The 21620-nt window shown below is 46.8% G+C and overlaps 11 non-coding genes and 1 pseudogene across 11 annotated transcripts; all 12 read left to right on the forward strand.

The window, feature by feature from the left end:
* The first annotated feature begins 5727 nt into the window (after positions 1 to 5727).
* On the forward strand, positions 5728 to 5891 carry LOC134959449 (U1 spliceosomal RNA). Its single transcript, XR_010187490.1, has one exon. It is a non-coding gene; the product is annotated as a U1 spliceosomal RNA (small nuclear RNA).
* A 152-nt stretch (positions 5892 to 6043) lies between these two features.
* On the forward strand, positions 6044 to 6206 carry LOC134959747 (U1 spliceosomal RNA). Its single transcript, XR_010187648.1, has one exon. It is a non-coding gene; the product is annotated as a U1 spliceosomal RNA (small nuclear RNA).
* A 671-nt stretch (positions 6207 to 6877) lies between these two features.
* On the forward strand, positions 6878 to 7041 carry LOC134959615 (U1 spliceosomal RNA). The gene has a single exon (XR_010187626.1). It is a non-coding gene; the product is annotated as a U1 spliceosomal RNA (small nuclear RNA).
* A 152-nt stretch (positions 7042 to 7193) lies between these two features.
* Positions 7194 to 7329, forward strand: LOC134959979 (U1 spliceosomal RNA; annotated as a pseudogene).
* A 698-nt stretch (positions 7330 to 8027) lies between these two features.
* On the forward strand, positions 8028 to 8191 carry LOC134959349 (U1 spliceosomal RNA). Its single transcript, XR_010187402.1, has one exon. It is a non-coding gene; the product is annotated as a U1 spliceosomal RNA (small nuclear RNA).
* Positions 8192 to 8343: 152 nt separating this feature from the next.
* LOC134959846 (U1 spliceosomal RNA) lies at positions 8344 to 8506 on the forward strand. Its single transcript, XR_010187665.1, has one exon. It is a non-coding gene; the product is annotated as a U1 spliceosomal RNA (small nuclear RNA).
* A 646-nt stretch (positions 8507 to 9152) lies between these two features.
* Positions 9153 to 9316, forward strand: LOC134959493 (U1 spliceosomal RNA). The gene has a single exon (XR_010187529.1). It is a non-coding gene; the product is annotated as a U1 spliceosomal RNA (small nuclear RNA).
* A 152-nt stretch (positions 9317 to 9468) lies between these two features.
* On the forward strand, positions 9469 to 9631 carry LOC134959868 (U1 spliceosomal RNA). Its single transcript, XR_010187669.1, has one exon. It is a non-coding gene; the product is annotated as a U1 spliceosomal RNA (small nuclear RNA).
* A 7548-nt stretch (positions 9632 to 17179) lies between these two features.
* LOC134959504 (U1 spliceosomal RNA) lies at positions 17180 to 17343 on the forward strand. The gene has a single exon (XR_010187538.1). It is a non-coding gene; the product is annotated as a U1 spliceosomal RNA (small nuclear RNA).
* A 152-nt stretch (positions 17344 to 17495) lies between these two features.
* On the forward strand, positions 17496 to 17658 carry LOC134959813 (U1 spliceosomal RNA). The gene has a single exon (XR_010187659.1). It is a non-coding gene; the product is annotated as a U1 spliceosomal RNA (small nuclear RNA).
* A 671-nt stretch (positions 17659 to 18329) lies between these two features.
* LOC134959571 (U1 spliceosomal RNA) lies at positions 18330 to 18493 on the forward strand. Its single transcript, XR_010187587.1, has one exon. It is a non-coding gene; the product is annotated as a U1 spliceosomal RNA (small nuclear RNA).
* A 152-nt stretch (positions 18494 to 18645) lies between these two features.
* On the forward strand, positions 18646 to 18808 carry LOC134959935 (U1 spliceosomal RNA). The gene has a single exon (XR_010187676.1). It is a non-coding gene; the product is annotated as a U1 spliceosomal RNA (small nuclear RNA).
* Positions 18809 to 21620: the final 2812 nt, after the last annotated feature.

A 21620-nucleotide genomic window follows, 5' to 3' on the forward strand; every position in this document is an offset into this window, starting at 1 on the left:
CAAAACGGACAAGCCTGCCGCATGACGGTGCAGGCCTCCCTCTGGGGGATCCCAGGGTGGGGGGCCCGACTTCTAGGTTTGGCATAGAAAGGTATAATTCTAAGCTAGAGAATTCTGTTTGGAGCTCACCTTGTACTTTGTGAAGAAATAATCAGCATTGTGGCTGAGCAGATACATGTAGTGTGTGGCTGCAAACTGCATGGATCTGCTGCGTTGTAATGCTGATACTTTTTTTTTTGCAAAGTACCAATAGCTTCATATAATGTTCATAATTTTTATGCAGGATCAAATAGCTCAATAGGTAGGGTGTTTGATTAGAATTCAACAGGTTATAGGTTTGAATCCTGGGTATGGTAGTTTGAGATGTGTTATTTAATAAAGTATGTTGTTCTGACTGCTGGGATATCATACTAAATAAATGGAGTTGATCAATTTTTTTTTTTATTTTTTTTTAAACTAGGGACAATTTCCAGATACTTTTCTTTATAACTGAGATTGCCCCCTGGAACTTCACATCAGTTGACAACTATGCATGAGTGGGCAGTGCTTGCTCTGGATCTGCCCACCCATTTATGTGCCGTCATAAAAGAAAGAACAACTGACAGTTATCCTGGGCGTACACTACACAATTATCTGTCAGGCTATCTATCCAGTCTGGATGGATGGAATGAAAATCTGGTAATGTATAGTAGCAAATGTCAATTAACCATTTGCTCCAAAACACTAGAAAAGTGGTCAAAAATGGTCATTACACAAATTGGTTAAACCCAAAATTTAACCAATTTGTTTAGGGGACCATGTTTGTCCATTTTCTAGTGTTTGAGAGTAAATCGTTGATGGTCATTTGCTCACATAGATAACCGGATTTCTATTCCAACCAGCCAGTGTTGGAGATATGGTCTGCCAGATTACATAATGCATACCAGAGCCATAACTAGACTTTTTGGTGCCCTGTGACAGAGAATTATATGCCCCCCCCTCCCCTCCCCATTTTTGCAATATGGACAAAAGGCGCATGCCTTGTGGGGAAGGGGCATAGCAAGATTGGTCTCAGAGAAAGCACATGAGATATGAAGATATATCTAGTATACTTGACACTCAATGGTTTGTGGTATTGCCGGGGTGCCCTCCTTAAATGCATATACAGTCACACATGGCGTGTTTGTGCAAATGGCATATCAGCAGTCAGCACTAACTGGTGACATGCCATTTGTACAAGTAAGCCATGTGTGACTAATATATAAACATACTTTATTAAATAACACCTCAAACTATCATACCCAGGATTCAAATCTATAACCTGTTGAATTCTAATCAAACACCCTACCCATTGAGCTACTTGATCCTGCATCTATTCTAACCTCCAAAAACAGATTCAGTTGCATTTTCCAGCGTGTTTTGTTTGCGCCTTTGCAAATGTCTTACATCGACAAACTTATTTAGTACTATTTTGCAAATAGGGTTACATTGTCGCAACATTGTGTTCCCTAATTGCTTGATTTTTTAAATGCAACAATTGATAAAGACACCTGATAATTGCTCTGTGGAGTGTTATTTTGTGTCTACTTCTTATCTACATTTAATTCCCTACCTCTAATCAAGGCATTTTTAAATGCTGGGGGCTGCCAGGACGTGAGGCCTACCTAGACTTTAGATCGGAATTTGAATGTACTTGTGAACTAACTTAATTTCCTACTTCTAAATTCATTCCTAAATTCACTACTTACATTAATCCTGTAGTTGGGCATTTTGAGCCTTCAATTGTGGGTATTGTTTTGTGTCCAGACCAGCAGCTGGTGGTGTGCATTTGCTGGAAAGGCATCGAAGACCTCCGATATGCTGCATCTCCTGATGTGTGTCTCCCTCAAGTGGCTGTCAGCAAATGCATGCTAGACACCCCATTCCAAGCTGATTGTGACATCACGGAACATGCATCATAGTACAGGCATGCTAGAATATGGGTCTTCAACCTGCGACCCTCCAGCTGCTGTGGAACTACATATACCAGCATGCCCTGCCTCAGTTTTAGCATACCTTAATAGCAAAACTGTGGCAGGGCATGCTGGGATGTGTAGTTTCACAGCAGCTGGAGGGCCACAGGATGAAGACCCATGTGCTAGAGCCAAGCCGCAGGTACATTGAATGCTAGCAAGCTGAATGTTTAAATCCTTTTTGTTCCGCAGCATTCCAATGCGGAAGATTCCATGGAACCAGAGATTATTCCATTGAGAAGGACATGCTGCCTGGATGACTGCACTGTGCAAATTAAATCACGGAGCCAGTTGGCTTGTGGGTGGCTCTGGTGACTGGGTGGTTGGGTGGGCGGTGTGTCAGAGGTGGAGCACATGCAAATGAATGTGTATCATCCTGCTAGTGAGAGTGAAAACTCATGCAGGAGTGTGCCTGCTTGTCAGTGGGTTATGCACCTTGCCAGGCGTCAAATCTACATGGAGCAGCTGGAGGGGACAAGAGCAGGTTTGCAAAATATAGATAGAAGAGCATATATGCTGGCGCATTCTCCATGATTGTGTCAGCTTATGTTTTGGTGCACTGCACTTTCCTCCACTAAGTTTTAGCCATTTTGGTTAAACGCAAGTGTAGTTGCTTCTCGCCCTTTTGGCTGTGATCTTGTATCGTGGTTGAAGAGTCTGCTGGAGGGATTGTTTTCTTCATTGACGAGAGACTGAAGATATTACAGGATGGAAGGCTTGGGAACACTATCTGTTTTTCAGTTGTGGAAGAGTTGAAAGACAGCTTTTCCTTGCCAATATCTCTCTTTTGCAAAGAGCTACGCATTGGAAAATTCAGGGCTATACCGTGTAGATGAAGCACTAACAGGAGGCTTTAAAATTTTCATTCTAGTTTCCTTCGTTTGGGAGAAAAATGCAAAGGTACAAGACAGCTTTTCCTTGCCAATATCTCTCTTTTGCAAAGAGCTGCACATTGGAAAATTCAGGGCTATGCCGTGTAGATGATGGCCTAACAGGAGGCTTTAAAATTTTCTTTCTAGTGTCCTTCATTTGGGAGAAAAATGCAAAGGTACAAGACAGCTTTTCCTTGCCAATATCTCTCTTTTGCAAAGAGCTACGCATTGGAAAATTCAGGGCTATGCCGTGTAGATGATGGCCTAACAGGAGGCTTTAAAATTTTCTTTCTAGTGTCCTTCGTTTGGGAGAAAAATGCAAAGGTACAAGACAGCTTTTCCTTGCCAATATCTCTCTTTTGCAAAGAGCTACGCATTGGAAAATTCAGGGCTATACCGTGTAGATGAAGCACTAACAGGAGGCTTTAAAATTTTCATTCTAGTGTCCTTCGTTTGGGAGAAAAATGCAAAGGTAGCTTGTGCCATCGCCACTCTGCTCCTTGTGCCGCCTTGGCGGTTTACATGAGCCACTGCGGTGACGTTGTCTGACTGGATCAGAACCGGTTGGTCGCAAAGTAAGGTCTCCGCTTGACGTAGGGCATTGTATATGGCCCCTAGTTTCAGGATGTTGATGTGAAGACAAGTCTCTTGACTTGACCAAAGACCTTGGAAATTTCTTCCCTGTGTGACTGCTCCCCAACCTTGGAGGCTTGCATCTGTGGTCACCAGGATCCAGTCCTGAATGCCAAATCTGCGTCACTCGAGAAGGTGAGCACTCTGCAGCCACCACAGGAGTGATACCCTGACCCTGGGGGACAGGGTGATCAACCAATGCATCTGTAAATGTGACCCAGACCACTTGTCCAGTAGGTCCCATTGGAAAGTCCTCGCATGGAACCTGCCGAATGGAATGGCTTTGTATGATGCCACCATCTTTCCCAGGACTCGAGTGCAGTGATGCACTGACACAAGTTTTGGTTTCAATAGGTTCCTGACAAGAGTCATGAGTTCCTGGGCCTTTTCTATCGGGAGATAAACCCTCTTCTGGTCTGTGTCCAGAATCATGCCCAAGAAAGACAGACGAGTCGTAGGAACCAACTGCGACTTTGGGATATTGAAAATCCAGCCGTGTTGCTGTAACACTTTCAGTGAAAGTGATACGCTGTTCAGCAACTGCTCTCTTGATCTCGCTTTTATGAGATCGCTCAAGTACGGGATAATTGTGACACATTGCTTGCGCAGGAGAACCATCATTTCCACCATTACCTTGGTGAAAATTCTCTGGGCCGTGGAGAGACCAAACAGCAACGTCTGAAATTGGCAATGACAGTCCTGTACCGCAAATCTGAGGTACGACTGATGAGATGGATAAATTTGGACATGAAGGTATGCATCCTGTACACAAATGCGGACAACAGGTGTCAAGCCGTGTGTTGCCTTTGTCAAGCTGTAATAAGTAGGGGTAAGGACGTTAACCACCTCAGAACATCCTCCCTTATACGTCACCTGCAGCGCATTAATCATAAGTCAGTGACAAGTTCAAAAACTTTGGATGACAGCGGAAGCAGTCCACTGACCACTAAATCCCTTCCTCTTGTGACCAAGCTCCTGCAAACCACACCACCAACTCCCTCAGTGTCAATTTCCTCCTTAGACAGGAGAGCCAATAGTCCTGCAGGCCATGTCACTGGCAAGTCTGACGAGTCCTCTCCTGCCTGGGATTCCTCCGATGCATCCTTGAGTGTAACGCCTACTGCTGCTGGCGCTGCTGTTGTTGCTGCTGGGAGTCGATCGTCATCCCAGAGGGGAAGTCGGAAGACCACTTGTACTACTTCCAGTAGGCAATTGACTGTCCAACAGTCCTTTGCGAGGAAGATGAAATATCACAGCAGTCATCCTGCTGCAAAGCGGATAACTCAGGTCTTGTCAGCCTGGGTGGTGAGAAACGTGGTTCCGGTATCCATCGTTAATTCAGAGGCAACTAGAGACTTGATTGAGGTACTGTGTCCCCGGTACCAAATGCCATCTAGGTTCCATTTCTCTAGGCAGGCGATACCGAAAATGTACACGCTTCTCCCAGGGCAAGGCTCACCCATTGCACTCTGGGTGTGCTGCTCCTGCGATTTCCCCAAATGTGGGACACTTGACTGCATAATTTGTGTTTCCTCTGGTCGGCTCTCGTATAATTCAGATCTCTTTGTCTCAGGTCTCTCTCCAGCCTAGTTTGCTGTCTGTTTCCACTTCTCTTTTCTTGAGCCGCTCCCTTCTATGCCCTTGCGCACTATCCTGACTTCTCCCGTCTGCTTACTTTGTGCCTTCCAACGCACAATGCGAACTACAGGTAGTGCTGCAGGGCCCACACCCTTTTAGTTGCCTTACAGAGCAGCTCTGGAGCTGTTACAGTGCCCAGCTGCTGCAAGAAATCAGCTGGAATGCTTTAGGGGCTGGGGCATTGCCAACATGAGCCCCACACCGAAGGAGGGTGGGGGTGTTTAATGCGAACTAAGGGTCATCCAAGCGCTGCAAAAGGCCGCCATGCCCTGCATACCCCTTTTCTCTTTTCATATGCAGATGAGGGTTCCAGCCAACTTTGGCCCACTGCTTGGATGACATCACTGTATGCAAATCCGTCTGCTGCAGACCTTCCCCCAGGAATGCTTGTACTAGTTGTTGCATTTGGTTTGTTGTTTGGGGGTGCTTCAGTATTAGGCAGCCTTCTGCCCTCCCATGTTCATCTGAAAATATGTGTTCTCCCTGCAGTTGTTGTCCCCAGATGAGAGTTCCCTTGTGCTGCCTCAGTTGAATCTCCTTTACTTGACAGATATATGCCTGAGCAGCGGCCCTCCCCAGCCCTATCCCAAATCATACTTATTTTGCATAGGAGATACCATGGTCATGAAGATTGTTCTCCCAGGGTGAGGTTCATTCATTGCATTCTGGGTATGCTGACCCCTGTGATTTCCCCAAATGTGGGAAACTCGACTGCATTATTTGTGGTAGTGGGGGACTGTGTTTGTGCTTTCCTCTGGTCAGCTCTGGTAAAAGTCAGATTTCTTTGTCTCAGATCTTCCTCTAGCCTTGTTCTTCTTTCGAGAGTTCCCTTGTGCTGCCTCAGTTGGATCTCCTTCACTTGACAGGGGGGTGCCCGAGCAGCGACCCTCCCCAGCTCTAGCCCAACTCCTACTTACCTGCCAGGTGAGATACTATGATCAGGAAGGTGCTTCTCCCAGGGCAAGGCTCACCCATTGCACTCTGGGTGTGCTGCTCCTGCGATTTCCCCAAATGTGGGACACTTGACTGCATAATTTGTGTTTCCTCTGGTCGGCTCTCGTATAATTCAGATCTCTTTGTCTCAGGTCTCTCTCCAGCCTAGTTTGCTGTCTGTTTCCACTTCTCTTTTCTTGAGCCGCTCCCTTCTATGCCCTTGCGCACTATCCTGACTTCTCCCGTCTGCTTACTTTGTGCCTTCCAACGCACAATGCGAACTACAGGTAGTGCTGCAGGGCCCACACCCTTTTACTTGCCTTACAGAGCAGCTCTGGAGCTTTTACAGTGCCCAGCTGCTGCAAGAAATCAGCTTGAATGCTTCAGGTGCTGGGGCATAGCCAACATGAGCCCCACACCGAAGGAGGGTGGAGGTGTTTAATGCGAATTAGGGGTCATCCAAGGGCCGCAAAAGGCCGCCATGCCCTGCACATCCCTTTTTTCTTTTCATATGCAGACGAGGGTTGAAGCCAACTTTGACCCTTTGCTTGGATGACATCACCATATGCAAATCCATCTGCTGCAGGCCTTCCCCCAGGAATGCTTGCACTAGTTGTTGCATTTGGTTTGTTGTTTGGGGGTGCTTCAGTATTAGGCAGCCTTCTGCCCTCCCATGTTCATCTGAAAATATGTGTTCTCCCTGCAGTTGTTGTCCCCAGATGAGAGTTCCCTTGTGCTGCCTCAGTTGAATCGCCTTTACTTGACAGAGATGTGCCTGAGCAGCGGCCCTCCCCAGCCCTATCCCAAATCATACTTATTTTGCATAGGAGATATCATGGTCATGAAGATTGTTCTCCCAGGGTGAGGATCATTCATTGCATTCTGGGTATGATGACCCCTGTGATTTCCCCAAATGTGGGAAACTCGACTGCATTATTTGTGGTAGTGGGGGACTGTGTTTGTTCTTTCCTCTGGTCAGCTCTGGTAAAAGTCAGATTTCTTTGTCTCAGATCTTCCTCTAGCCTTGTTCTTCTTTCGAGAGTTCCCTTGTGCTGCCTCAGTTGGATCTCCTTCACTTGACAGGGGGGTGCCCGAGCAGCGACCCTCCCCAGCTCTAGCCCAACTCCTACTTACCTGCCAGGTGAGATACTATGATCATGTAGGTGCTTCTCCCAGGGCAAGCCTCACCCATTGCACTCTGGGTGTGCTGCCCCTTTGATTTCCCCAAATGTGGGAAACTTGACTGCATAATTTGTGTTTCCCCTTGTCGGCTCTCGTATAATTCAGATCTCTTTGTCTCAGGTCTCTCTCCAGCCTAGTTTGCTGTCTGTTTCCACTTCTCTTTTCTTGAGCCGCTCCCTTCTATGCCCTTGCGCACTATCCTGACTTCTCCCGTCTGCTTACTTTGTGCCTTCCAATGCACAATGCAAACTACAGGTAGTGCTGCAGGGCCCACACCCTTTTACTTGCCTTACAGAGCAGCTCTGGAGCTGTTACAGTGCCCAGCTGCTGCAAGAAATCAGCTTGAATGCTTCAGGGGCTGGGGCATAGCCAACATGAGCCCCACACCGAAGGAGGGTGGAGGTGTTTAATGCGAACTAGGGGTCATCCAAGCGCCGCAAAAGGCCGCCATGCCCTGCACGCCCCTTTTCTCTTTTCATATGCAGACGAGGGTTGAAGCCAACTTTGACCCACTGCTTGGATGGCATTACCATATGCAAATCAATCTGCTGCAGGCCTTCCCCCAGGAATGCTTGCACTAGTTGTTGCATTTGGTTTGTTGTTTGGGGGTGCTTCAGTATTAGGCAGCCTTCTGCCCTCCCATGTTCATCTGAAAATATGTGTTCTCCCTGCAGTTGTTGTCCCCAGATGAGAGTTCCCTTGTGCTGCCTCAGTTGAATCTCCTTTACTTGACAGAGATGTGCCTGAGCAGCGGCCCTCCCCAGCCCTATCCCAAATCATACTTATTTTGCATAGGAGATACCATGGTCATGAAGATTGTTCTCCCAGGGTGAGGTTCATTCATTGCACTCTGGGTATGCTGACCCCTGTGATTTCCCCAAATGTGGGAAACTCGACTGCATTATTTGTGGTAGTGGGGGACTGTGTTTGTGCTTTCCTCTGGTCAGCTCTGGTAAAAGTCAGATTTCTTTGTCTCAGATCTTCCTCTAGCCTTGTTCTTCTTTCGAGAGTTCCCTTGCGCTGCCTCAGTTGGATCTCCTTCACTTGACAGGGGGGTGCACGAGCAGCGACCCTCCCCAGCTCTAGCCCAACTCCTATTTACCTGCCAGGTGAGATACTATGATCAGGAAGGTGCTTCTCCCAGGGCAAGGCTCACCCATTGCACTCTGGGTGTGCTGCTCCTGCGATTTCCCCAAATGTGGGACACTTGACTGCATAATTTGTGTTTCCTCTGGTCGGCTCTCATATAATTCAGATCTCTTTGTCTCAGGTCTTTCTCCAGCCTAGTTTGCTGTCTGTTTCCACTTCTCTTTTCTTGAGCCGCTCCCTTCTATGCCCTTGCGCACTATCCTGACCTCTCCCGTCTGCTTACTTTGTGCCTTCCAATGCACAATGCATACTACAGGTAGTGCTGCAGGGCCCACACCCTTTTACATGCTTTACAGAGCAACTCTGGAGCTGTTACAGTGCCCAGCTGCTGCAAGAAATCATCTTGAATGCTTCAGGGGCTGGGGCATAGCCAACATGAGCCCCACACCGAAGGAGGGTTCATCCAAGCGCCGCAAAAGGACGCCATGCCCTGCACATCCCTTTTTTCTTTTCATATGCAGACGAGGGTTGAAGCCAACTTTGACCCACTGCTTGGATGGCATTACCATATGCAAATCAATCTGCTGCAGGCCTTCCCCCAGGAATGCTTGCACTAGTTGTTGCATTTGGTTTGTTGTTTGGGGGTGCTTCAGTATTAGGCAGCCTTCTGCCCTCCCATGTTCATCTGAAAATATGTGTTCTCCCTGCAGTTGTTGTCCCCAGATGAGAGTTCCCTTGTGCTGCCTCAGTTGAATCTCCTTTACTTGACAGAGATGTGCCTGAGCAGCGGCCCTCCCCATCCCTATCCCAAATCATACTTATTTTGCATAGGAGATACCATGGTCATGAAGATTGTTCTCCCAGGGTGAGGTTCATTCATTGCATTCTGGGTATGCTGACCCCTGTGATTTCCCCAAATGTGGGAAACTCGACTGCATTATTTGTGGTAGTGGGGGACTGTGTTTGTGCTTTCTTCTGGTCAACTCTGGTAAAAATCAGATTTCTTTGTCTCAGATCTTCCTCTAGCCTTGTTCCTCTTTCGAGAGTTCCCTTGTGCTGCCTCAGTTGGATCTCCTTCACTTGACAGGGGGGTACCCGAGCAGCGACCCTCCCCAGCTCTAGCCCAACTCCTACTTACCTGCCAGGTGAGATACTATGATCATGTAGGTGCTTCTCCCAGGGCAAGGCTCACCCATTGCACTCTGGGTGTGCTGCCCCTGTGATTTCCCCAAATGTGGGAAACTTGACTGCATAATTTGTGTTTCCCCTGGTCGTCTCTCGTATAATTCAGATCTCTTTGTCTCAGGTCTCTCTCCAGCCTAGTTTGCTGTCTGTTTCCACTTCTCTTTTCTTGAGCCGCTCCCTTCTGTCACGATCCGGGTATCTGGACGCCATTTCTTACCCATCAGATGCCTCCTAAGGCTGGCTCAGCGCTCCAGGACCGGATCCCATCTATTATCCTGATGTGTACATTCCTGTATCCTCTCCTGTCACTCTGGGACGCTGTCACAGTAAACGCCATATTACACCTGGCATGGCGTCTCCCGCGGCCTCCGCCGCCGTCCCTGAACTTCTGCATGCAGAGTGTCTGAGTGGCGATTACGTCAGCCGCGGCCTCCGCTGTGTCCGCGTGGTTGGATGTGCATCTGTCAGCCTGGCGCCTCCTGTCTCCGGTGGCCGGCGCCGCCATTACTGTTTTCATTACCACATGGATTACAAACCAAACTTCCCTCCAAGTGTCTGCATGGGCGCAGCCATCTTGGATTCTGTCAGCTGATCATTTCCACCAATCTGTTCTCAGTATTGATAATCTGCATAATTGCCTAGCCAATCCCTTCCTTGCTGCAGGTATAAATACACTGTGCCTGAGCAAGGAAGGCGTCAGTGCTTTGGTTGTCAAACCTAGTTCCTGTTTGTCTCTCTCCTGTGATTGTCTTCCAGGTTCCAGCTCCTGTCTCAAGACTTCCACCATAGAGACCCGCACCAGCATTCCACCTGCGGTGTAGCCTGACTCTCCAATCCATTGTGGATTCATCTGTTTCCAGCTACAACATTACCTGCTTCCAGCTCAGCTTCCAGCAGAGTACAGCTTCCCTTAAAGGGCCGGTGTCCTTTCTACACTTTACCACTCTCCACCGGTATTATTATTTCTCCGCTCTCAAGTTCTACATTTCAGTTCATATTTCATCGCTCCCAAGTTCATTTATTATTTAACTGGTTCCAGCCAGTATCCACTCCGTGCTAACAACAGTCTGGTTCCAGCCAGTATCCACAGCAGCTGTTTTATCTTCAGCAACCCAGCTTTTTCTGGAACACCAGCTGGCACAATCCTGGGTTATCTCCATTGCTACAGTCGGGCCTGGTAAGGACTTTCCATCTAGAAGATCATAAGAACTATCTCACACTACCAGTGCCCTGTGGCTCCTGCCATCCTGTAGTACCCAGGAACTGTATTTATTCTTTGCTGACTTTTACGTTTTCTTTTACTGCTGCTGTGTTGCGGAGTTGTCATAATAAACATCATTGACTTTTATCCAAGTTGTCGTGGTCACGCCTTCGGGCAGTTATTATTCATGTTACTTACATGTCCAGGGGTCTGATACAACCTCCCAGGTTCCGGTACATCTCAGCCCCTACAACTGAGGCTGCCTCCCGTCAGCTCAGGCCCTCAGTTGTGACAGTAAGCACTGACCTAATGAATCCAGCCGGAGACCAGGATCAAGCGGCCAGGCCGATGCAAGAACTGGCAGCCCGACTAGAACATCAGGAGGCTGCACAGGGCCACATCATCCGCTGTCTCCAGGATCTCTCTACTCGGCTGGATGGGATTCAGACAACTCTCCGTGGATCAGGCGCGACTGGTGCGTCAACCACAGTGACTCCAGCTATAACCCCACCCACCTTACCCATTTCTGCTCCACGTCTTCATCTTCCAACGCCAGCAAAATTTGACGGATCTCCAAGATTCTGCAGGGGATTTCTCAACCAGTGTGAGATTCAGTTTGAGCTACAACCTGGCAATTTTCCCAGTGACCGTACAAAAATTGCCTACATTATTTCTCTTCTCAGTGGCTCAGCCCTTGATTGGGCATCACCGTTATGGGAGAGGTCCGACACCCTGCTATCTTCCTACACTGCCTTCGTGTCAACATTCAGGCGCATCTTCGACGAGCCAGGCCGGGTAACCTCAGCTTCATCCGAGATTCTCCGTTTACGCCAGGGGTCACGTACTGTAGGACAATATCTGATACAGTTCCAGATCCTGGCATCCGAACTGGCATGGAACGACGAGGCCCTGTATGCTGCATTCTGGCATGGCTTATCTGAGCGTATTAAAGATGAGTTAGCTACCAGAGACTTACCTTCTAAGTTAGATGAGCTAATCTCACTCTGCACGAAAGTTGATTTACGTTTCAGAGAGAGAGCAACTGAGCGTGGAAGATCATCTGCTCCAAAATCTTCTGCTCCTCCTCCTCGTCAACTGTCACCATCTAAAGATGAGCCCATGCAACTTGGCCGTTCCCGTTTAACTCCTGCTGAGCGCCGAAGACGTCTCTCCGAGTTTCTCTGTCTCTATTGTGCAGCTCCGTCTCACACCATTAATGCCTGTCCCAAACGTCCGGGAAACTCCAAATCCTAGCTCGCCAAGGAGAGGGCCGGCTAGGAGTAATGATCTCCTCTCCATCTCCTCAAGATTGTAATCTCCCAGTCTCGCTTCAAGTTGCTCAACGTTATCGGAACGTCATTGCCCTCCTTGATTCCGGAGCAGCTGGGAACTTTATTACCGAAGCCTATGTTAAACGGTGGTCCCTACCCACCGAGAGACTTCCTTCGTCCATTTCTTTAACTGCCGTGGATGGCAGCAAAATTTTTGATGCAGTTATTTCTTTAAGGACTCTACCAGTTCGTCTGAGAGTGGGAGTTCTTCATTCCGAACTTATTTCTTTTTTAGTGATTCCAAGAGCCACACATCCTGTGGTCCTGGGCCTTCCATGGCTCCGTCTTCACAATCCTACAATTGATTGGACGACTACGCAAATCCTGGCATGGGGTTCCTCCTGTGCTGAGACATGTTTGTTTAAAGTATTGCCTGTCTGTTCTTCCTCCCCCAGGTCGTCTGATGTTCCACCTCCTCCATATCAAGATTTCACGGATGTGTTCAGTAAAGCTTCTGCTGATATCCTTCCTCCTCATAGAGAATGGGACTGTCCGATTGATCTCGTTCCAGGGAAGGTTCCACCTCGAGGCCGAACTTATCCGTTGTATCTGCCTGAGACGCATTCTATGGAGGAATATATTAAAGAGAACCTAGCAAAGGGGTTCATTCGACCTTCTTCTTCTCCAGCCGGCGCAGGCTTCTTTTTTGTAAAAAAGAAAGATGGTGGTCTGCGGCCGTGCATCGACTACAGAGGTTTGAACGACATTACAATCAAGAACCGTTATCCTTTACCCCTGATTACTGAGCTCTTTGACAGAGTTAGCGGAGCTACCATCTTTACAAAGCTGGACTTGCGAGGTGCATACAATCTCATCCGGATCCGTGAGGGTGACGAGTGGAAGACCGCCTTTAACACCCGTGGCGGACATTATGAGTACCTCGTCATGCCCTTCGGATTGAGCAATGCTCCAGCTGTCTTCCAGCATTTTGTCAATGAGATCTTCAGAGACATTCTATACCGTCATGTCGTGGTCTATCTAGACGATATCCTCATTTTTGCCAACGATTTAGAGGAACATCGTTTTTGGGTTAAAGAGGTTCTGTCCCGTCTCCGTGTCAATCATCTCTATTGCAAATTAGAAAAATGCGTCTTTGAAGTCAAGTCCATTCCGTTTCTAGGGTACATTGTGTCCGGTTCCGGACTAGAGATGGATCCTGAGAAACTACAAGCAATCCAAAATTGGCCGGTACCCTTAACCCTCAAAGGGGTCCAGAGGTTCTTAGGGTTCGCCAACTATTACCGAAAGTTTATACGAGACTTTTCCACCATTGTGGCGCCTATTACTGCTTTCACTAAGAAGGGTGCTAACCCGTCCAAGTGGTCTGAAGAAGCCATGCAAGCATTTCATCTTTTAAAACAAAGGTTCATCTCTGCGCCTGTTCTGAAACAGCCTGACATCGACTCTCCTTTCATCTTAGAGGTGGATGCCTCCTCCGTTGGAGTAGGAGCGGTGTTATCTCAGAGGGCTAAAGATGGCCATTTACACCCTTGCAGTTTCTTCTCCCGGAAGTTCTCCCCAGCTGAGCGCAACTATGCCATTGGCGACCAGGAGTTGCTAGCCATCAAGCTCGCTCTAGAAGAGTGGAGGTATCTGTTGGAGGGAGCTTCTCATTCAATCACCATACTTACAGACCACAAGAACCTTTTATACCTGAAGGGCGCACAATGTCTCAACCCTCGTCAGGCCAGATGGGCACTTTTCTTTTCCAGGTTCGACTTTAAACTCCAGTTCTGTCCGGGCTCTCAGAATCGTAAGGCCGATGCCCTTTCCCGCTCATGGGAGCAAGAAAATGAGTCAGAGTCTTCAGACAAGCATCCTATTATAAATCCGTTGGCATTCTCCACGGTAGGGATGGACTCTACGCCCCCATCAGGGAAAAGTTTTGTGAAGCCGATGCTAAGGAAGAAGCTCATGCATTGGGCCCATGCTTCCCGTTTTGCCGGACATACAGGTATCCAAAAAACCCTGGAGCTTATCTCTAGGTCCTATTGGTGGCCAACTCTGAAAAAGGACGTCTTGGAGTTTATTGCATCTTGCCCAAAGTGTGCCCAACATAAAGTATCCCGCCAGTCGCCTGCGGGGCAACTGGTTCCACTATCCGTTCCCCGTCGACCATGGACCCACTTGTCAATGGATTTCATTACAGACTTACCCATGTGCAACAAGTTCAATACCATCTGGGTGGTAGTTGACCGGTTCACCAAGATGGCACACTTCATTCCTCTCACCGGTCTTCCGTCAGCTTCCAAGTTGGCTCAAGTATTCATACAAGAGATCTTCCGACTCCACGGTCTTCCTGAAGAAATTATCTCAGATCGAGGAGTTCAATTCACAGCCAAATTCTGGCGAAGTTTATGTCAAGTCCTCCAAGTCAAGCTAAAGTTTTCCACGGCTTACCATCCTCAGACCAATGGTCAAACCGAGAGGGTGAATCAGGACTTGGAGGCCTTCCTCCGCATCTATGTGTCCTCCTCTCAAGATGACTGGGTTCAATTACTTCCCTGGGCCGAGTTCTGTCATAACAACCAGTATCATTCTTCATCTGCTTCAACACCATTCTTCACTAACTTTGGATTCCACCCTAAAGTCCCTGAGTTCCAACCGCTTCCAGCAACTTCTGTTCCCGCAGTGGATATCACCTTGCATCAGTTTGCCAATATCTGGAAGAGCGTACGATCAGCTCTGCTCAAGGCATCGTTCAGGTACAAGAAGTTTGCGGATAAGAAGCGTCGAGCAGTTCCTGCTCTCAAGGTGGGTGATCGGGTATGGTTATCCACGAAGAATTAGAGGTTAAGAGTTCCCAGTATGAAGTTTGCACCTCGCTATATCGGTCCTTTCAAGATTGAACAAGTCATCAATCCTGTTGCTTACAGACTCCAGTTGCCTCCCTTCTTAAAAATACCCAGGACATTCCATGTTTCCCTGTTGAAACCGCTGATCTTGAATCGGTTTCATTCCTCACTTCCTCCAACTCCGAAAGTCCAAACTCAACGAGGCGTTGAGTATGAAGTGGCCAAGATCCTGGACTCACGTCACCGTTACGGTCAACTACAATATCTTATTGACTGGAAGGGTTATGGTCCTGAGGAACGTTCATGGACCAATGCTTCTGATGTCCATGCTCCTGCCTTGGTCCGGAGATTCCATTCCAAGTTTCCTCAAAAGCCAAAGAAGTGTCCTGGGGCCACTCCTAAAGGGGGGGGTGCTGTCACGATCCGGGTATCTGGACGCCATTTCTTACCCATCAGATGCCTCCTAAGGCTGGCTCAGCGCTCCAGGACCGGATCCCATCTGTTATCCTGATGTGTACATTCCTGTATCCTCTCCTGTCACTCTGGGACGCTGTCACAGTAAACGCCATATTACACCTGGCATGGCGTCTCCCGCGGCCTCCGCCGCCGTCCCTGAACTTCTGCATGCAGAGTGTCTGAGTGGCGATTACGTCAGCCGCGGCCTCCGCTGTGTCCGCGTGGTTGGATGTGCATCTGTCAGCCTGGTGCCTCCTGTCTCCGGTGGCCGGCGCCGCCATTACTGTTTTCATTACCACATGGATTACAAACCAAACTTCCCTCCAAGTGTCTGCATGGGCGCAGCCATCTTGGATTCTGTCAGCTGATCATTTCCACCAATCTGTTCTCAGTATTGATAATCTGCATAATTGCCTAGCCAATCCCTTCCTTGCTGCAGGTATAAATACACTGTGCCTGAGCAAGGAAGGCGTCAGTGCTTTGGTTGTCAAACCTAGTTCCTGTTTGTCTCTCTCCTGTGATTGTCTTCCAGGTTCCAGCTCCTGTCTCAAGACTTCCACCATAGAGACCCGCACCAGCATTCCACCTGCGGTGTAGCCTGACTCTCCAATCCATTGTGGATTCATCTGTTTCCAGCTACAACATTACCTGCTTCCAGCTCAGCTTCCAGCAGAGTACAGCTTCCCTTAAAGGGCCGGTGTCCTTTCTACACTTTACCACTCTCCACCGGTATTATTATTTCTCCGCTCTCAAGTTCTACATTTCAGTTCATATTTCATCGCTCCCAAGTTCATTTATTATTTAACTGGTTCCAGCCAGTATCCACTCCGTGCTAACAACAGTCTGGTTCCAGCCAGTATCCACAGCAGCTGTTTTATCTTCAGCAACCCAGCTTTTTCTGGAACACCAGCTGGCACAATCCTGGGTTATCTCCATTGCTACAATCGGGCCTGGTAAGGACTTTCCATCTAGAAGATCATAAGAACTATCTCACACTACCAGTGCCCTGTGGCTTCTGCCATCCTGTAGTACCCAGGAACTGTATTTATTCTTTGCTGACTTTTACGTTTTCTTTTACTGCTGCTGTGTTGCGGAGTTGTCATAATAAACATCATTGACTTTTATCCAAGTTGTCGTGGTCACGCCTTCGGGCAGTTATTATTCATGTTACTTACATGTCCAGGGGTCTGATACAACCTCCCAGGTTCCGGTACATCTCAGCCCCTACAACTGAGGCTGCCTCCCATCAGCTCAGGCCCTCAGTTGTGACACCTTCTATGCCCTTGCGCACTATCCTGACTTCTCCCGTCTGCTTACTTTGTGCCTTCCAACACACAATGCAAACTACAGGTAGTGCTGCAGGGCCCACACCCTTTTACTTGCCTCACAGAGCAGCTCTGGAGCTGTTACAGTGCCCAGCTGCTGCAAGAAATCATCTTGAATGCTTCAGGGGCTGGGGCATAGCCAACATGAGCCCCACACCGAAGGAGGGTGGAGATGTTTAATGCGAATTAAGGGTCATCCAAGCGCCACAAAAGGACGCCATGCCCTGCACATCCCTTTTTTCTTTTCATATGCAGACGAGGGTTGAAGCCAACTTTGACCCACTGCTTGGATGACATCACCATATGCAAATCCATCTGCTGCAGGCCTTCCCCCAGGAATGCTTGCACTAGTTGTTGCATTTGGTTTGTTGTTTGGGGGTGCTTCAGTATTAGGCAGCCTTCTGCCCTCCCATGTTCATCTGAAAATATGTGTTCTCCCTGCAGTTGTTGTCCCCAGATGAGAGTTCCCTTGTGCTGCCTCAGTTGAATCTCCTTTACTTGACAGAGATGTGCCTGAGCAGCGGCCCTCCCCAGCCCTATCCCAAATCATACTTATTTTGCATAGGAGATACCATGGTCATGAAGATTGTTCTCCCAGGGTGAGGTTCATTCATTGCATTCTGGGTATGCTGACCCCTGTGATTTCCCCAAATGTGGGAAACTCGACTGCATTATTTGTGGTAGTGGGGGACTGTGTTTGTGCTTTCTTCTGGTCAACTCTGGTAAAAGTCAGATTTCTTTGTCTCAGATCTTCCTCTAGCCTTGTTCTTCTTTCGAGAGTTCCCTTGTGCTGCCTCAGTTGGATCTCCTTCACTTGACAGGGGGGTGCCCGAGCAGCGACCCTCCCCAGCTCTAGCCCAACTCCTACTTACCTGCCAGGTGAGATACTATGATCAGGAAGGTGCTTCTCCCAGGGCAAAGCTCACCCATTGCACTCTGGGTGTGCTGCTCCTGCGATTTCTCCAAATGTGGGACACTTGACTGCATAATTTGTGTTTCCTCTGGTCGGCTCTCGTATAATTCAGATCTCTTTGTCTCAGGTCTCTCTCCAGCCTAGTTTGCTGTCTGTTTCCACTTCTCTTTTCTTGAGCCGCTCCCTTCTATGCCCTTGCGCACTATCCTGACTTCTCCCGTCTGCTTACTTTGTGCCTTCCAACGCACAATGCGAACTACAGGTAGTGCTGCAGGGCCCACACCCTTTTACTTGCCTTACAGAGCAGCTCTGGAGCTGTTACAGTGCCCAGCTGCTGCAAGAAATCAGCTTGAATGCTTCAGGTGCTGGGGCATAGCCAACATGAGCCCCACACCTAAGGAGGGTGGAGGTGTTTAATGCGAATTAGGGGTCATGCAAGCGCCGCAAAAGGCCGCCATGCCCTGCACATCCCTTTTTTCTTTTCATATGCAGACGAGGGTTGAAGCCAACTTTGACCCACTGCTTGGATGACATCACCATATGCAAATCCATCTGCTGCAGGCCTTCCCCCAGGAATGCTTGCACTAGTTGTTGCATTTGGTTTGTTGTTTGGGGGTGCTTCAGTATTAGGCAGCCTTCTGCCCTCCCATGTTCATCTGAAAATATGTGTTCTCCCTGCAGTTGTTGTCCCCAGATGAGAGTTCCCTTGTGCTGCCTCAGTTGAATCTCCTTTACTTGACAGAGATGTGCCTGAGCAGCGGCCCTCCCCAGCCCTATCCCAAATCATACTTATTTTGCATAGGAGATATCATGGTCATGAAGATTGTTCTCCCAGGGTGAGGTTCATTCATTGCATTCTGGGTATGATGACCCCTGTGATTTCCCCAAATGTGGGAAACTCGACTGCATTATTTGTGGTAGTGGGGGACTGTGTTTGTGCTTTCCTCTGGTCAGCTCTGGTAAAAGTCAGATTTCTTTGTCTCAGATCTTCCTCTAGCCTTGTTCTTCTTTCGAGAGTTCTCTTGTGCTGCCTCAGTTGGATCTCCTTCACTTGACAGGGGGGTGCCCGAGCAGCGACCCTCCTCAGCTTTTGCCCAACTCCTACTTACCTGCCAGGTGAGATACTATGATCATGAAGGTGCTTCACCCAGGGCAAGGCTCACCCATTGCACTCTGTGTGTGCTGCTCCAGCGATTTCCCCAAATGTGGGAAACTCGACTGCATAATTTGTGTTTCCCCTGGTCGGCTCTCGTATAATTCAGATCTCTTTGTCTCAGGTCTCTCTCCAGCCTAGTTTGCTGTCTGTTTCCACTTCTCTTTTCTTGAGCCGCTCCCTTCTATGCCCTTGCGCACTATCCTGACTTCTCCCGTCTGCTTACTTTGTGCCTTCCAACGCACAATGCGAACTACAGGTAGTGCTGCAGGGCCCACACCCTTTTAGTTGCCTTACAGAGCAGCTCTGGAGCTGTTACAGTGCCCAGCTGCTGCAAGAAATCAGCTTGAATGTTCTTTGTTGATTGATGGAAGAAACATCTTACAAAAACTCTCCAGATTATTGACTTTTTAAATTTTTTCTAGGAAACGTTCTAGATGAATGCTTATTAGCGTTTGTCAGAATGTACGTTTGCAAAGTGTCTCTGTGGCGCAATCAGTTAGCGTGTTCGGTTATTATCCAAAAGGTTGGTGGTTCAATCCCACCCAGGGACGTAATTTACCTTGTTATCAGATTTTGGTGATCTTTAAGTAGACAAGTCAAAATTTCAAACCCCCTCTTGTGGTGTAGGGTACCTGGTCTTCTCTAATGTAATCAGAGTTAGATTTGATTAAGTGATTTTATAAAAAAAACAGCTAGGAAGCACAATTTAGCAGTGGGTTGCAGAGAAAAAGAAATATGCTGGCAAAAAAATCCAATTGAGTGATTAAACAGCTCTTCATTTTCTGGCTTTATTTTTATGCTAACAAATTTGTTCTCTGAAAAGTGTCCACAAAGCCAAGTATCTGATTAACACCTTTGTAGGGATGGTTTTTCACCTATTACTAAATTAAACTTGCTTCATTGGAAAGGCAGCAAGATGCATCGTCATTTCAATATCTACTGAAATAATACAGGTTGACACCAGGAAACATTAACGCCACTGCATCCTTGCTGCTTTCTCATGTGGAAGTCTGTTTAATGTGAAAACAAGGTGATATCTAATTAGCACACAGGTAAGGAATTAAGAAAATCTTTATTTAAGGGTGAAGATGTTTCTCACAAAATCGTTGCCCCAATGCATCATTGAAATTCAAGCTGGAAAGATGATTTTAATATATCACTTGTACATTTTGTATTGCTCTTCTGGTGACAATGTAGTTTGTTTTTGTCAATTACCATTTTAATAATAGGGTAAAGAAAATTAAGTGGATTTTTGAAAGAAAACAATACTGTCAATATACTATTAAACAAATTAAAATGGTAAAAGTTATTGTACTTTAAGTAAAAATAAAAGAGCTAAAATATCAATCCCAATTTTGGATTACTTTAATTAAAAAAAAATGCATATAGCAGAGGATAGTTTCAATCTGCCTACCTCTGGGTTATGGGCCCAGCATGCTTCCATTGCAGTACTCTGCTGCACATGTAAGTGCAAGAGATCCTGAAGCACTCACTCATCATGGGAAAGTACCAATGTGTTTCTTCGTTGGTTGATGGAAGAAACATCTTTCAAAAACTCTCCAGATAATTGACTTTTTAAAGTTTTTCTAGGAAACGTTCTAGATGAATGCTTATTAGCCTTTGTCAGTATATACTTTTTGCAAAGTGTCTCTGTGGCGCAATCGGTTAGTGTGTTCGGCTATTAACCAAAAGCTTGGTGGTTCAATCCCACCCAGGGATGTAATTGACCTTGTGATCGGATTTTGGTGATATTTAAGTAGACAAGTCAAAATTTCAAACCCCCTGTTATGGTGTGGGTACCTGGCCTTCCCTGATGTAATCAGAGTTAGATTTGATTCAGTGATTTTATAAAAACAGCTAGGAAGCACAATTTAGCAGTAGGTTGCAGAGAAAAAAAATATGCTGGCAGAAAAATCCAATTGAGTGATTAAACAGCTCTTCATTTTCTGGCTTTATTTTTATGCTAACAAATTTGTTCTCTGAAAAGTGTCCACAAAGCCAAGTCTCTGATTAACACCTTTGTAAGGATGGTTTTTCACCTATTACTAAATTAAACTTGCTTCATTGGAAAGGCAGCAAGATGCATCCTCATTTCAATGTCTACTGAAATAATACAGGTTGACACCAGGAAACATTAACGCCACTGCATCCTTGCTGCTTTCTCATGTGGAAGTCTGTTTAATGTGAAAACAAGGTGATATCTAATTAGCACACAGGTAAGGAATTAAGAAAATCTTTATTTAAGGGTGAAGATGTTTCTCACAAAATCGTTGCCCCAATGCATCATTGAAATTCAACCTGGAAAGATGATTTTAATATATCACTTGTACATTTTGTATTAATGTCAATTACCATTTTAATAATAGGGTAAAGAAAATTAAGTGGATTTTTGAAAGAAAACAATACTGTCAATATACTATTAAAACAAATTAAAATGGTAAAAGTTATTGTACTTTAAGTAAAAATAAAAGAGCAAAAATATCCATCCCAGTTTTGGATTACTTTAATTAACAAAAAAAATGCATATAGCAAAGGATAGTTTCAATCTGCCTACCTCTGGGTTATGGGCCCAGCATGCTTCCATTGCAGTACTCTGCTGCACATGTAAGTGCAAGAGATCCTGAAGCACTCACTCATCATGGGAAAGTACCAATGTGTTTCTTTGTTGGTTGATGGAAGAAACATCTTACAAAAACTCTCCAGATTATTGACTTTTTAAAGTTTTTCTAGGAAACGTTCTAGATGAATTCTTATTAGCCTTTGTCAGTATGTACTTTTTGCAAAGTGTCTCTGTGGCGCAATTGGTTAGTGTGTACGGCTATTAACCAAAAGGTTGGTGGTTAAATCCTACCCAGGGATGTAATTGACCTTGTGATCACATTTTGGTGATATTTAAGTAGACAAGTCAAAATTTCAAACC

The sequence above is a fragment of the Pseudophryne corroboree genome, chromosome 1 (assembly GCF_028390025.1).
Source record: "Pseudophryne corroboree isolate aPseCor3 chromosome 1, aPseCor3.hap2, whole genome shotgun sequence".
Classification (NCBI taxonomy): Eukaryota; Metazoa; Chordata; class Amphibia; order Anura; family Myobatrachidae; genus Pseudophryne; species Pseudophryne corroboree.